The sequence below is a fragment of the Centruroides vittatus genome, unplaced genomic scaffold (assembly GCF_030686945.1).
Source record: "Centruroides vittatus isolate TY-2023 unplaced genomic scaffold, ASM3068694v2 contig_950, whole genome shotgun sequence".
NCBI lineage: Eukaryota > Metazoa > Arthropoda > Arachnida > Scorpiones > Buthidae > Centruroides > Centruroides vittatus.
The window spans coordinates 61,942-77,745 of record NW_027122629.1 but is presented as its reverse complement, the minus strand read 5'-3'; the positions used below and the strand labels follow the sequence as shown (position 1 = coordinate 77,745).

The 15,804-nt window shown below is 33.1% G+C and overlaps 1 protein-coding gene across 2 annotated transcripts in view; it reads right to left on the bottom strand.

Moving 5' to 3' along the window:
• Positions 1 to 9,588, bottom strand: part of gig (tuberin) — an 83,642-nt gene extending 74,054 nt beyond the window's left edge. The window contains exons 1-2 of one of the 2 annotated variants that reach the window (XM_067282278.1): positions 9,524 to 9,588; positions 9,057 to 9,103 (exon numbers count right to left, since the gene is read on the bottom strand). The gene's annotated coding sequence lies outside the window, so the exon portion shown is untranslated. Of the gene's footprint in view, positions 1 to 9,056; positions 9,104 to 9,367; positions 9,501 to 9,523 lie in introns of those variants that run through there. The other variant, XM_067282279.1, reaches the window with a different exon arrangement.
• Between the last annotated feature and the right edge of the window lie 6,216 nt (positions 9,589 to 15,804).

Below are 15,804 nucleotides of genomic sequence, written 5' to 3'. Positions count from 1 at the left end.
TTTTTAGTGGAAGAAAAAAAACTGATAGCTTTATCCCATGCCTATTGTTGCTTAGTCAGTAAATTGCTTATTGTAGATAATAAGTTGCTTAGATGGAAGATTTGATGGAAATGGTCATTAAATCATTATGTCTTAGGGTAATTTAATCAACATAATAGTAGTAATATTTTATCAAATATTATATGAGAAAATTGTATGTATTAGAAACTGTAAAACAATTGTTAGCAAATAAATATGTAGATGAGATGCAATGACAATAGGAAATGTGCTGTCATATTCAGTGCTTAAATGATTTCTAAACAAGAGCCAAAATACAGTCAAACCTGTTTTTATGCGGGGGATAGGGACCGCATTAAAAAAAACGCATTAAAAAAAATCTCACGAAACTTCACGAATGGCTGTAAATAATAGTTTTCGCAACACAATTAAAAAAATAATTTTTTTATGCGGTCAACAGGGGCCGCATAAAAAAAGTCTCACATAGAAAATAACTCAAAACCGTACGAAATAGAATTTATTGACAACAGATGTCAGCACTTGACTGCATCGTCTGGTCTATCGTCTGTTTTACATATTTTTGTCCAGGTGGTGTTTTGTTGACTTAAAAAATAAATTATTTCATTTTTCGCATATTCATGCAATAATATTACTATAATAAGTGCATTTATGCTATAATAAGTTTATTTAGCTATAATAAGTCAACGTGAGACATGACGAATCGCACGAGACTAGTCGCCAACTATACCGCACAAATTAAAAATTCGCATTAAAAAAATCGCACATAAAAAGAGCGCATAAAAACAGGTTTGACTGTATAATTTCCAGTAGAGATTATGAGTGGACATCAAAAGCATTCTGATTGTGATGAATAGGCATTGCCCTTGTAAATTTGATATTGTAGAATTGTGTATCAGAGGTGAAGATTTAGATTTAAGTTAAGAGTATTTCTTATCAGTTAATGGCTATTAATTCTTTTCTTTGCTTTTATTATTTGAAATGACTAGTATTTGTTCAGAACTAGTTAATTTTTACTCTACACTTATTAGTGTAATTACTTAATGTGCTAGTGTTAATTAAACCTTAGTAATAAAAACTTGCTAATTGGACTGCAATTTAAACAAATTGTAGATCTATAAATTCCCACTGTTGTCTGTCTGTCTTTCCTTAATCTCAAGAATGGAATTAGACAGATGAAATCTGAGACCATATATGAAGGGCTTGAGGACAGGAGGCTCCAATTAACTGTATAGGAACTTCAAATGCAAACTGGAAGATACATTATTTTAATTCAGAAATTCTCCCCTGTAAGGAGTTATGTAGATCATGGCGTGACTCTGTTGCTAACAGGGAAAATATGATGTACAGGGGCTTGCTAATAGAAAAAGTATGTTGTACAGTACAGGGGCAAGACACTACTAATTTGAGATGGAGAACATATATTTTAAATTAAATAAATTTAAAAAATATGATTAAAAATTGCAGCTCAGCGATGTGACTAAGTCACAATAAATAATTGCTCTTTTATAAAGTAAATAATATCATAAATCAAGTTATAAATCAAACAATTGTAGTTTTTGTGAACATTAAACTTCATTGTAAATAAGTTTCATTTTGTTAATTTTTGGAATTTACCTATCTAGATGATTACAGAACTCCAATAATGTTAATGATATGACCATGTACAGTAAGTTGTCTTAAAATAACAAAGGACCTGTCAGAGTGTCTTTTAATAAATATTAATAAAATTTAATTAATAATTATGTTAAAAGTATACAAACTCTAGATTAAATTTGTAATATTCACTAAAAGTTTTAATCAGAGTTAATAGCATTCAAATGTTATACTATTTTATAGTAGTTTAACACAAATATGAAACTTTTTAGTAGTGAAAGGGTCACGGGGGAAGACGACGATATTACATTTACAGAGTAGAATAAGGAATAAACTCAAATAAATTTTATATGAAAGATTAGATTGAGGTGGTTGGCAACACGGCATTTGACCACCATCCCCAACCTGCATAATGTCAGACCGTGGCTAACTCCACTTTTTAGGTTGATGTGCTTCTGTCCAGTCGCTCAACTCACCACATGCTCTGACCACTGTTTCCATGGTCAATGTAATTGTAACTCTTGTATATAGTTCTGTAAAATAAACTCGTGACAATGACCATTAGACTCCGTCATCTGTCCTAGAATCATTCATTCAACACGACGAAACACTATTTGTAGATGTAATTGGATTGACTGATATAACTGATTTCTTTCTCGAGAGGTACACCTTAGTGGCCTCCTCACTGGTGAGCCAGACGTGACTTCCATGATGTACTACGTCATGGGATCACAGTCCAGATCACTAGGTGATCCCAGCAACACTGACCAGTTCAAAACCCGAATCCCAGACTTCATTGACAGGAATCCAGGTAGGCCTCCTTTTTTCTCTCCACGCCAGTCAAGCAACCAAACTAACAATTAGTTCGGCTGCTTGACAGGCATGGAGAGACCGAGTTTTGAAATGGTCAGCTTCACTGGGATCACTTAGTCCAGATTACTATGTCATGGAGATCACATCCGGCTCACCAGTGAGGAGGCAACTAAGGCATTTCTCTTGAGAAGATAATCAGTTATGTTGATCAATCCTATTACATCTACAAATAGTGTCATCATCGTGTCAAATGAATGATTCCAGGACAGATGATGGAGTCCAATTGTTATTGTCACAAGTTTATTTTACAGAACTATATTACATATGAATTAAAATAAGTCATTCTGAAGAAAAGTTTGAAAGGAATTAGCCACTAAATCAGATGATATTGCTTCTGTTGTGAAACACACTAAATAAAATCTAGATTTAAGCCTAAATATTGTTCAGGTCAATTTGCAGACATTGAAAATGATGAGTGTTATCCTGGTTTATATTATAACAAAATAAGACTCTTAGGAATCATTTTATTTGTGGATGGATAATTATTACACTCATCAAAAGTCAGTCACACATTTGGTTTTAGTTTCTGCCATTAACCTGGCAGTCAGTCTCCCCATGTAATTATTTCTTGAGCTTCTTGTAATCACTTTGGCTTCATCTAGGAGTCAACATTATTAAAAGAATAGTAAGCATTGTCAATTACATTGAAATAATTAGTTACTGAAAAGAATAAGTTTTAATTTTTAAGTTGAATTTGTACATTGAACAAGCCCAAAAACTATTGGGCCAAGCCATGGTTGGCCCAATAGCCAGTTCAATGTTGCCAGCCAGTTATATTTATGAATATACAAACAAATACAAAGTTATTAAGCTGGTGTTTAGATTCAATTGTCATGTTAAATTGTTTAAAACTCAAGGAATATTCAGCAAAAACTGAGTAACATGTTTGTTTACACTTGTAAACAGAACTGAACTGCTGCACACACTTTGAAAGCACCCAAAATCCCAACTTTGATCTTTGGCAGGTTCCTCCTTGATATTCCTGAATAACATGATCTGATCAAGATTCTCAATAGCTTGAGACATTTGCTGACCTGGACATGGCTTCAGTGGCGTAGTGTAATGGGGGCGGCAGGGGCGGCACTTTAAGAGAGCAGCAAAATTTCACAATAAATAATAATAATACCTAAATATGGGGGCGGCAAAATTTTCCTCTGCCCTGGGCGGCTGACACCCACGCTACACCACTGCATGGCTTCTAAACAAAATTTGGTCAAGGAGTTTCAAAGGAGTGCACTTAAATTCAATGACATTTGAGTGTAAAGAAATGAGCTTCACTCACTCAGATCAATTATAATAAAAGACCTAGCTGAGCTCATAACTTAATATAATAAGTCTCATAAGTTTAAGACAAAATTATTTTCTACTTAATTTTTTTGAGTTTATTTTGATATTTATTACTATATTATTATTATTATTATTACAATTTGACAAAGCAGGAATGAAACAATATGACAAAAATATGTTGTCCTTTGGCAGCTAACTCCTGCAAACAACATGCTTCCTTATATGATATAGTCTTGATGAACTGTAAAGGTCCAATAGAAGCCAGAGATTGTTTCACTTATCCAATTACTGTTTATGAAGCATTGCTATTGTTTTCTAGCTGTAAAGTATTCAATAATATTTTAAGTTTATACAAAAATGTCATTGTAATTAAAATATTACTTTAATATAAAATAAATTCCTACACTATTCTTACAGAATTTAAAAAATCAAGCAAATAAATGAAAGTTGTAATGGTACCATCTTTAATTTTAATTTAATTAGTAAAATAGCAGAGAGTAATGCTGTTGTATGTAAAAAAAATGAAACATTGCACAGTCAAGCTAGAGCTATCATTTTAAATGAGTATAATTATTTTTTGTCATTCAAAGTTCACTTTACAGCAATGAATTTACAGCTTATTAGAATGACAATTAACACGTCATATTAGGAACAGGAAATAATTATTGGAAATTTATTAGCTTTCAGGTAAGAATTTGAATATCACATAGCATGGATTGAAAGTACAGAAAAATGAACAGGTGAGAACTGAAAGTGAGATATGCATATATGTGTCTTTGATGGTTTTGGTAAAAATCATAATGGCAAATGAATAATTTACATTGCACAAAAGATTTTTCATGTTTTCTAAAGATGTGCTTATTGATTTTAGACAAAGTAAAAGCTATTTGATGAGTTCATATTTGCAATTTAAAAATCTGAATATAGCCTACCCCATTATATAACTGAAACTGACTCTTAAACAGAGACAGCCCACAGGCTATCTATAAAAATTTACAGTAAATACTTATTATTTTTTCAGTACTTTACATTAATATTATGCATGTCTAGTATATATAAAATAATACTTTTTATTCACGTTTCCAATGAGGAAGGCCAGTTTGAATGGCCTTCCTCAGGAACAGAAAAGGTACATAAGTTTGAATAAAATTCTTTTTTCAAACTTACGTACATTTTTAAATGACAACTACTAGATGAACCCAGTATTGCTCGGACAAAAAGTAACGATAGCAAAAATTAAGATTATTAGATTAAAGCCGATCTTACCCATTTTCACCAAGTGTAAGAATTAGGTCCCCCTCTCTTAATTAGAGAATTTTTAGATATCTGCTTACCACACCGATATAACAATAAATAAGACTCACTGCATCACTAACCAGCGCATAGTACTACTAAGTGATAAATAATAAACGTTTTCATAACTCTTTCTGAGTTCTCCTTCAGGTTTAATAAATTTGAAAAATAAGCTGGATCTTCCAGAATCATTCATAAATATAAATTTGAACATAAAATCGAACATTAAGAGGAAGAGTTTGAATAAAGTGAACTTGTCCATGCGGTCCCCGTGTCAACTTTATATATGATGAAACACTAAATATCATTGAGAATTTTTAAAAGGGTCTAAAAATATGTTTGATTTCCTGCACAAAGGCATCTAAAATACAGTAGAAATTGAGTTCTTTGGGATAATCCTTAACCCTCTCCCCCGCGATGGGAATTTCGAAAAATCCTTCTTAATGTGCATTCTCATGGCATACCCTATTAAAACGCAATCAAAAACACAAAAAACCACATCTAAAATAGTATAATAGAAACCGAGTTCGTCACAGTATGCCTTAATCCTGCCCCTCTCCCCACGGGGGGAATTTTGAAAAAATCCCTTCTTAGTGTATGTTCTCGTGACATACCCAAGCTGTGTACCAAATTTCAACTTTCAACTCCAAACTGTTTGGGCTCTGCACTTATTATTATTATCGTTGTCAACCCATCTCGATTATAAAATTCTATCATACAATGACATATTTTGGAAAAACTATATAAATTAATATAAATGATTGTTGACTTAATCTCTTTATCTATGGTAAAATATGGGTCCTTCAAAAATTCGCAGGGTCCCAACAGTTTTATGTTACAGCATTGATGGCAAGTAATTAAAATTTCATTATAAAATCATTCAAGTCAAATATCAATTGACTTTAAAATATGTATAAATCCTCTATTTAATACTAAATGACAAAATTGAAAAAATATAAATAATAAATTTTATATACCATAGAATATAATAGCTAAAATATTTATTAATCTATATGTTTATAGAATCTGCCTCTTAATATGCTTATAAATTAAGCAGTAACTTGAGGTTACATTAATAAAAGGATTTCAAATTTTTTTTTGTGAATTTGTTTGTTTCTTAAAGGTTATAATTACTGTATTAATGAGTAAGTTGTAAAAAAAATATATAAAGCATTTATTTTTTTTATCTTATATACAAAAATTTCAACACATTATCTATTAACTTAATGAAATAAACTAAATTTAAGCAGCTTTATAGTCCAAAACATTTGTTTCATCTATGTATTAAGTCTTGAAATATTTCATTAAATCTTCTGATTAAATTAATAATAATGATAAAAAATTTGATAAAGTAAATGCTTATTTTCTAGCAGCAATATGAAAAAACTGTTCTCATAACTGTAGGGTTTCTCAAACAGGATCCCGAATGTTTTTTAACCTGGGAAATTCTTCTCGTCCCAGGAAATCCCACAAATTTCTTAAAAGTTCACTTTTTTCTTATTTTGAGAAAATTTTGCAAATAGAAAGTATAATTAACTCATAAACTGTCAGAATACATTTGTATTTATTAATTTCAAACCTGCTTATTAGTTATTTAATTTTTTCTCGTTATAGCATGTCACAAATGGTCAATAATCAGTATTTAGCTTATTTGTGGCAGGAATCTGAAAATTCTTTACTTGTCAGAACCTGTAATATCTAGAATAATTATGCTTATGCTGTCTTAATTTTTAACCATCTCAGTAGCTTCAATAACGGCGTAACGCCAGGATGTGCAAATTGGGCATGGATACAAATGAGTATTAAGTGTGCAAGTATGAAGTTTTTCTTCACAAACCTGATTATTAAAGCCAAACGAATTGCCAAATTATCAGGCTATAAGCTCGATGCCGCTATTAAAGTAGCCGAGGTAGACAAATCAAGAATACTAGACTGCAAAAGAAGTACTGTAATGCACCTCGAAAATGAACTAGAAATCTTCCAGGCTACAGGTAAAAAACACATAACATGTATCTTCTCTTAAATGCATTAAACACGACTCCACTCACATCAATTGAATTGGAAAGGGCATTCTCGGTAGCAGGACTTTTCATTACTAAAATAAGAATCAGATTGACTGATCAGAGTATTGACCATCTTTGCTTTTTAAAATCTTATTATAAAAATTTACAATAATATTTTGTATTATGTTTTATTTAAACAATGAAAGTTACCTTTTAAGTTTTAAGTTTGATCTAAGTTCTTTTTTTTTTTTTTTTAATTTTCAGCTGAATTCAAAGCATTTTTATTATTGTTGTTGTATGCAGTTTCCAGCAAACTTTAATAAATTTTTTCTATTTGTTAAAATTTCTATGTAATTCAAAGGTAATTTTTAATTTATAACTTACACAGCATTATTATGATTTTGAAGGTTGCAGAATGTATTAAATTACTTTAAAAAATGAAAGATAATTATATTATTTGATTTCATGATATTTTGTATATCTTAAAAGTAATTCATTCTATCCTGGGAAACTGTTCACTCTTTCCTTGGAATCCTGGGACAAGCAAAAACACCAGGAAATGAGAAACCCTAATTGTAAGTATCACTTCAACTATACCACACAGGGATACAAATAGTTGTTCTACTTAAAGCTCTCCAAATTCTAAATCTATCAATACAGTTTTCATTAGAGATATAAGTTTCCAAATAATAAAACACAGACTCAAAAGATATACTTTAAATTCAAATATATGTTTTAAGATTCAGCAAAAAATTGCTATTAATATTTGAATTAAGTTGTTATTTGAGATAACTATTTTGTTAGATACATAAACGTTTATTTTCTCTCGTAAACGTTTTCTTAACTAAAAAGTTAGCATACATTGTAAATAAATGTTACAAGTGTAACATTTACATTTAAAGCTACTAATAACACCAATACTAATAACGTGCCAAATATCATGAAAAAGACATATTAGAAATGATGAAATACATATGAAAATAATATTGTACATATTGTACATATGAAAATAATAAAATAATAATACATATAAATAATATTCAACTAAATAAAGATGGAAATAAAGCCAAGTGTTTAATTAAAACTCAACTTTGGGTTCATAGTCTAACAATCATCAAACACGGTTTCAAAGAAGAGATAGAAAATAATATTTTTTTAAAATAAATCATAAGCCAACATTTTCATCTAATGAAAAAAAAAAAAAGGGAAAAAGAATTCTACATCAAATACTACATACACAGCAGTGGCATTTGACGATAGGGAAGCTGTGCCAACCCTGGATAGAATCATTGGAAGCATTATACGATATTTTGATGTGTAGCATCCACCTTCTAAACTGTGTGAGGTTGGTGCTCTGTATAGCGCATGCGTATAATCTGCCTGCTTTACAGAATTCAAATATTTTCACCGTGGAAGCTGTCCCATATTCGACAATACAGTGCTTCCATTGGAAATATGCATATACGAATTTAGATTTGAATATACAACAGCAATCTTATTGTTTTTCACATGTATAGAAATTCATAATAAGATACACAATGCAGTTATAATAAAATATTAATTAATTCAAAGTACATTAAAATATGAAAATAATCACACAATATGTATTTATATTTTAGAAAATACAAGGGAAGCTGCACTTCCACAGCTTCCATGGACAGCATGCCACTGATACACAATGCATTCTAATTTATTTGATATAGTGTATTTGTTCAGTGGTACATTATTCCATGGGCAAAAAGGACAAATACTTGGGCCCACACCTATAGGAGGCCCCAAATCAATATTTTATAAAATATTTTCTCAAGAAAAAATTTCTGAAGTCATCACCATACACGGCACCCATAAAAAAAATTTGTCCGGGCATCCACGAAGCTATAACACGTCACTGTATTTATACACAAGGTTAAAATAATGCCAATAATACTGTTATTCTTAAATAATATAATATAAATAACTAAAAATAATATACAAAAAACTATCACTTACAATTTCATCACATTTATTGTTAGTGTGTGAATTTTCTAATCAGAAACCTGTAATATAATGTAATATATGAATTTCTTCATTTACCTCTTCAGAAAATATTTATTTGGTAATATTTTAATATAGACAGTATATTTAAAATTATAAATAAATAAGTATTGAAATAAATTTCAATGTGCAAAGCATAACATTAGCAAATAACGTTACATAATCTATACAGATAAACTATATTAGCACGTGTGATCAATAAATATTCAATAATCGATGAATTTATTAATAGAAAAGGATCATTAATATAATTCATGGATAATTACATTAGATTTATTAATGATTAAATCTCTTCATAATAAAGATTTTAATAATGCAATTAAATTTCAAAGCTAATGATTTATGTGCATTTTCGTGGAGTAACTCAGTCTCCTTCTCCGTCTGTTAATAAGAAAGTGATGAATTAAAACTTCTCTACTCACCAGTCCTCATACTCATAACCGGAATCACCTGATTTTCATCTTGACATAATTGATAAGGAAACACCTAGCGGATAAAATTTTCGAAATATTTTATTTATTTCATTTTATTTTTTAAAATTATTAATAAAATCGCTTTTATTAATAACTATTTAATAATTTTATTTATTAATAATTATTTAAAATTTTATATTTTAATTATTTAATAATGATTTTTTATAATAGTAGTTAAGTTACAAAGGATGATAAATCGTTACCTTTAATTCTTTCCTATTCGAAGACATTTATACTCTTTCTCTCCTGTGGGCACTAAGAGAGCCTTTTAAATATAAAGGCCATCAAACTCATCGAAGATTTCGACCGCCGGATGGCCGAGTGGTCAAGATGGCAGCCTACCGTTCTGGGGAACCCGGGATTGAATCCCTGACGGGTCGAAAAATTCCCAGGAATCTTTTGGAGGTGGTCCCGATATGTAAGCTCCTCGTCCCTCACCACCTGGTCTCCCCCATTGTGGGGGCCGAACTCATAATGGGCTTGCTAAAGAGCTCTCTTAATGCCTACAAGGCGGACAGAATTTAAAAAAAAAAAAAAAACCAATCTTGGATTTGGCTGGGCTGACAATGGGGAAGTCAACCTTCCCATTGTGAGGCCCGTTCTTGAAAACTTTTTTCGACCGAATTCGGTTCGGTCGAAAAAGTTTTAAAGTGGTAAGCTGACATCTTAACTGCGGGGGTCATCCAGTCCCTTTTCGAGTACTAACAACAGGGCCGGATTATCGAATAGGCAAAGTAGGCAAATGTCTAGGACCCGTAATTCAGAGGGGCCCGGCTTCAGTGCAGAAGATTTCTGTTTCAAAACGAGTTAAAAATTATGTAAGAAATTCGATAGGACAGAAAAAAAAAAGGTCAACAGTCACCCGTGCGTCAGAAGTAATGTGCTGTACGCCACGAGATCTTTTCTAAATCTAAACTTACACGTCGTGACATCGCATATTCGATATAGCGTTCAAGTTGCTCGAGTGCGAAGATATTACAATTTAATAGTGTTTTATAAAAGAGTTAAAAAGGGTGACACTACGGTGTGACTTGGGGTAACACTACGATATCCGCACCGGGTGTCACCCATGCTAGCTACGCTAATGTCACATTATATAAGATTTGTTTAGAAGCAACTTATTTAAATGGGGCCCCAATTTAAATTTTGTCTAGGGCCCGCTAGAGGCTTAATCCGGCGCTGACTAACAAAGGGACATATTTTTCATGTTTATTACAGATTTGGCTAAGCTTGTAAACTCCCAAAAAGTTGATTCGGCGAATTTTCCATTCCAGAAGTAAAAAATGTCAAGAGATTTGATGTTATTTATTCTTTAATATGTTTTAATATTTGCATAACTCAATAGTTGATCATCCTGTCCATTAAATACGAGAAGAATAGGCCTTAATTTATAAGCCCGAGAATTTAAAAATTTTGTCACCGGGAGTTTCCCGGAGGGTCCAGAAGAGTTGGCAAGATTTAATTAGTCCACAATAGGTTTCTTATCGCCTATGTACCAGGCCTAGTAATGAGAAACGAGACCTCGAATATTCTAGGCGTCTTTCTTCATCATTTCTAAACCGATTCAAACTCGAATCTGATTACCCACCTGCGGTAATGCCTCGGTCACACTGATAGCTATGGTCACTATGAGTAAAAGAATCGTTACATATTAGACAATGGGAGCAAACACTCTGAACAGTGGACGTTACATACGCTACAGTGCTATAGACACATCAGTTATACAGTGGTATTTCGTAGTTCGAATGTTTCAGAGTTCGAAAGCTAATTTGCCAAAAATTCTCTTCGAAGTTCGAATGATGCTTCAAATTCAAATTGCACGCGGAGCGAAAAAAAAAAAAAAAAGCGCTCGAAGCGTAAACACAACAGATTGTGTTTACACTTCGAGAAACGCTTGGCCACACAACACATTGTGTGCCCAAGTCGTTTCTCGCTCTTGCATTACGCTTGTATATTTTCAGTATTTCCACAAATATGATATAGACGGTATTGGTTGTATACAAACAATTGATCAATGCGCATATCGTTTTGCATATTTAGGCGCAAAACTGCTTCTGTTTTTTTTTTTCGTGAGTTTGTAGAAACGTAACAAACTTAATAGAAACGTAACGAACTTAATTACAAATCACTACAGGGATTTGTATTTAAGTTTGTTACGTTTTTATTTTTCTTCTTATTTTTTCGTTATATTTATCTTTTTAAACTATTAATTTAGATATCTACTAATTAGAGGTGGGTAGTTCTGGACTCTGAAGTAGTAAGAACAGTTCCACACAGTGCCGTAAGGGACCGTTCATAAATTACGTAAGGGCGATTTCGGCCATTATAGACTCCTACCCACCCCTGTGTAAGAAACCGTAATATTTTCTTTGATCCCCCTCCCCTTCCGTCATAATATTTATTTTAAATTAATTTTAATTTTCACAAAAGGACGCAAAAAACTTTGACAGATCGACTAGCTAGTGCACGTGTAAACAGAAACATCATACAAAATAAAACAAAAGAGAATAGAGAGAAACCACATTCCGTTGCCATATTGATTACATCTTTGCTAAGGACAAGAAAATAAACTACATGCTAATAAAATGTGCTAGGTGCACCTGGGGACTAAATTATAAAGCTTATAAAACTCTATATAATGGGGCAATACAACCAATGCTACTTTACGCGGCCTCTAGCTGGGGTCGTGTAACTAATAAAAATTCAGTAGCAAGTAAATTACTCTCTCTTCAAAGACAGTTTGCCATCAGAATTTCAAAGTGCTGCAGAACAGTTTCTACTAATGCCTCTCTGATTCTAGCAGAGTTCCTTCCTTTGCCACTATGTATTGTAGAAAAGGTAGAAAACTACTACATCAGAACTACCAACATCAAGGCTCAACAACAGTCTCTACTCCTATCTACGGCTGTTCATATGCTACCATATTGCAATTACCCTACTATCTCTGATCATCACCCTGTAAACAAAGTTATCCCTAGGGTACATTTAGTGTCATCTTCTTTCTTCATGGATAACCATGCAGACATTAATATCTACACAGATGGGTCCAAAAGCCCCCTTCATGTCTGTTCAAGTATCTGTATCTTCCTCCAAACTGACATATTTTGCCCAAAATATGTTAGAAGGTACAGATATTCCCACATATCAAACTGAGGAAGATGTTGTCTACTAAGCTGTTCAGTGGGCCACTTCACTACCAAACAAACCTCTGTCTATAAACATTTACAGTGATTCTCAGTCTGTCCTAAAAGCTCTATTAAATCCCAATTCAATAGCAATAAAATCGCATATATCCAGCACCATATTAAAAATCTTGTAAATAAGATAACTTTTATATTTGTTCCTGGCCATACTGGCATACTAGGAAATGAAAAAGCCGAATTTGAGGCTAAGTCAGCTGCAAAGGACACTGACGGACTACAGTCACATCCCTCTCTCACGTATACCTCTCTCTCTCTCTCTCTCTCTGTTTGCCATTTAAATTTAACTTAAGGATATTTAAACACGAATTCTTGAGTGCTATTTATATTACGTGACTATCAATTAACGTGGTTTTTAATAATTAATTTGACTTAAATTCAACTGCGGCGCCTACGGAAAAATAGAAATAGCATCTTTCCTGCATGCGCATTGAAATGTAATTTAAATAGCAACGTCGTCGATAATTTTAGAAGCCACCTGGCGATGTATAACCGGGCAGAAACTGCCTCTTGCTTTTGCTCTACAGAAAACCTGGACACCGTCGACCATATGATCTATCATTGTCCAATTTACGATCAAGATAGACTTATTCTGAAATTAGAAATCTTCACGCTTGGTTTCAGGTGGCCATATCCACTCGATAAGCTTGTTCAGAAGCCACTGTTTGATGATTTTTACAATTATGTTTAAAAAATATGGAAGATAAAACTATTTCTAATTTCTAGTTTTACATTTTCGTTTTCACTAAAAACCGAATACTAATTTTTTGTTTATTTTGTATCATGTATTTTGGTTTATGTATTCTTAGTGTTATACACCCATAGGAGTGATGCAGTTATTCTAATAAAAAAAAAACAAAAAAATAACGAGAAAGAAACCACCACACGGCCTTTTTCCATGACAAAAATATGTGTAGAGAGTGAGTCTGCTAGCGTTATTATTCTATCACGTCACACGAGATGACTTTAGTACAACGAGCGTTCTTAATAGAAACCGCCAAATTGAAGCCAAATTCAAAACTCCATCACTCAACTAGATCAAAAAATAAAAATAACAATATTACGTAAGACGAGATCTATTACCCCCTACCCCTGAGTAAGAAATCCTTGACCCCCACCCACCCCAAAATACCTTACGTAATTTATGGACGGCCCCTAATTAGGCAAGTGCAACAGGAGCACCCGCACAGGGTCCACTTGGAAGAGTCCCAAAATGCATATATTTGTTTTATTTTTCTAAACCTAATTAATTACGGGGCCTAAACGCAAATTCTTACACAAGGCACAGGATGGCTAGTTACGGCACTTGTTCCACACAGAGTGTCGAAACAATTCCAATTCCGGACCTACTGCCCCGCTCTTTATTTTGTATTTTTATGTCCACGAGCATTAAAAGCAGTATAAATAGATGATTTCCTAAGACATCTACTTTTTAACAAAGTTCAGCTCATTTTTATCATGTTGTAAGGAACGAACGGATTAACCATTCGGGAAAGCATTTATCGGTAGCTTATTTAACCATTCGGTTGTGATTGAGTTTCTGAAAATCACCAAGAGATTTACATTGACACCATTCTACGTAATAACACCCACAGAAATATTATATAAATAGTTTTTTATGGGTCATCCATGAACAGATTCACAAAGTTTTGATTTTTATCCGAACTTTTATAACTCGAAGTCCGATTCCCACCCGCCCCGGACCGATTCGAGTTAACCAGGGCGTGCGCTGCTGCGTGTAGGCATTCAAGAACGACAGTGAAAGAAAGAAAAGATGGCTGCACCCATAACCATCGATAGTATCGTAATGGCGGAATCTATGATGTTAAAATATGCGTTTTGGAGATATTGCAAGCAGAAGCCCTTCCTCCGACGAATCACAGAGACTGGAGTAAAAAAAAAAAAAAAAATACATCATCGAGATTGTTCCGTTAAAAGAAGGGTTCCAATTGTAAAATTTGATCTTCAAATGGATTGTCATGCCGACAGAGGATTCAAAATATTTACGAAAACATTAGAATGCCGGATACCGTTTGAAAAAATTCGAGATGGCACTTACCTATCTCACCACGTGCATTTGCAACTTCTAAATTTTTATTCATAAAACCTCATACCGAACACCGAAACAAAACTATCCAAGCCACGGAAGACGCCATGTTGCTTTCCACCGTAAACTACTAGTACAAGCGGCTGTTTTGCCGTTCGACGGCGCTTATTCAACGCCTCCTATAGCTTGTCTTACTCCCGTTGGAATATAGGGACGCGTTTCGCATGAATTTTTAAACGGATGCCGCGTGTGCGGAATGTACAGTACAGTACACGCAGGAATAAAAGAACGCACTTCAGATTCCACTGTATATAACAGAGGAAAAGTATGGAGGTCGGTCAAAAAATTGATCCTCGAAGTTTTTACACTTTTGGACTCGGGGATCTTGAAACGTCGAAAAATGCAAAAAAAAATTAGAGTTTTTTACTGTATGAGGGGAGGCATTTTTTTGTTCATTCACTTTGAATCTTAATCACTCCCGAAAATTTCTAAAATTTTGAAGGGTTTGTATACTACGGGAATTCATGATATTAGCGAGGTTGAGGCCGAAGTTTTAAACGCGAGAACGTGTACGTCGGACGTTCAGCGCCACTTTCCTGTAAGCCTATAAGTTTGACAATGGCGTTTGGAATGTCGAGCATGATTCCACTGACTTTCCAAACGCCTTTGTCAAACTTCTAGGCTTACAGGAAAGCGGCGCTGAACGTCCGACGTACACGTTCTCGCGTTTAAAACTTCGGCCTCAATTTCGCTATTAAATTTTGATGGTTAAGGGTCGAGTGGGTGGAGAGATAGAAAGGGTCATGTGTCCAGTGAAGTCGGACTTAATTAAGATTTTATTCGTTATTATTATTATTTTTTTTTTTTAAATAAAACTCATCACTAGACTCGAAATTAAGTTTTTTTGCCATTTTATAATAAATAATAATATAAAGATTTTAAATAAAATATTATAACAGATGGCACCACACACAATTTTAAAC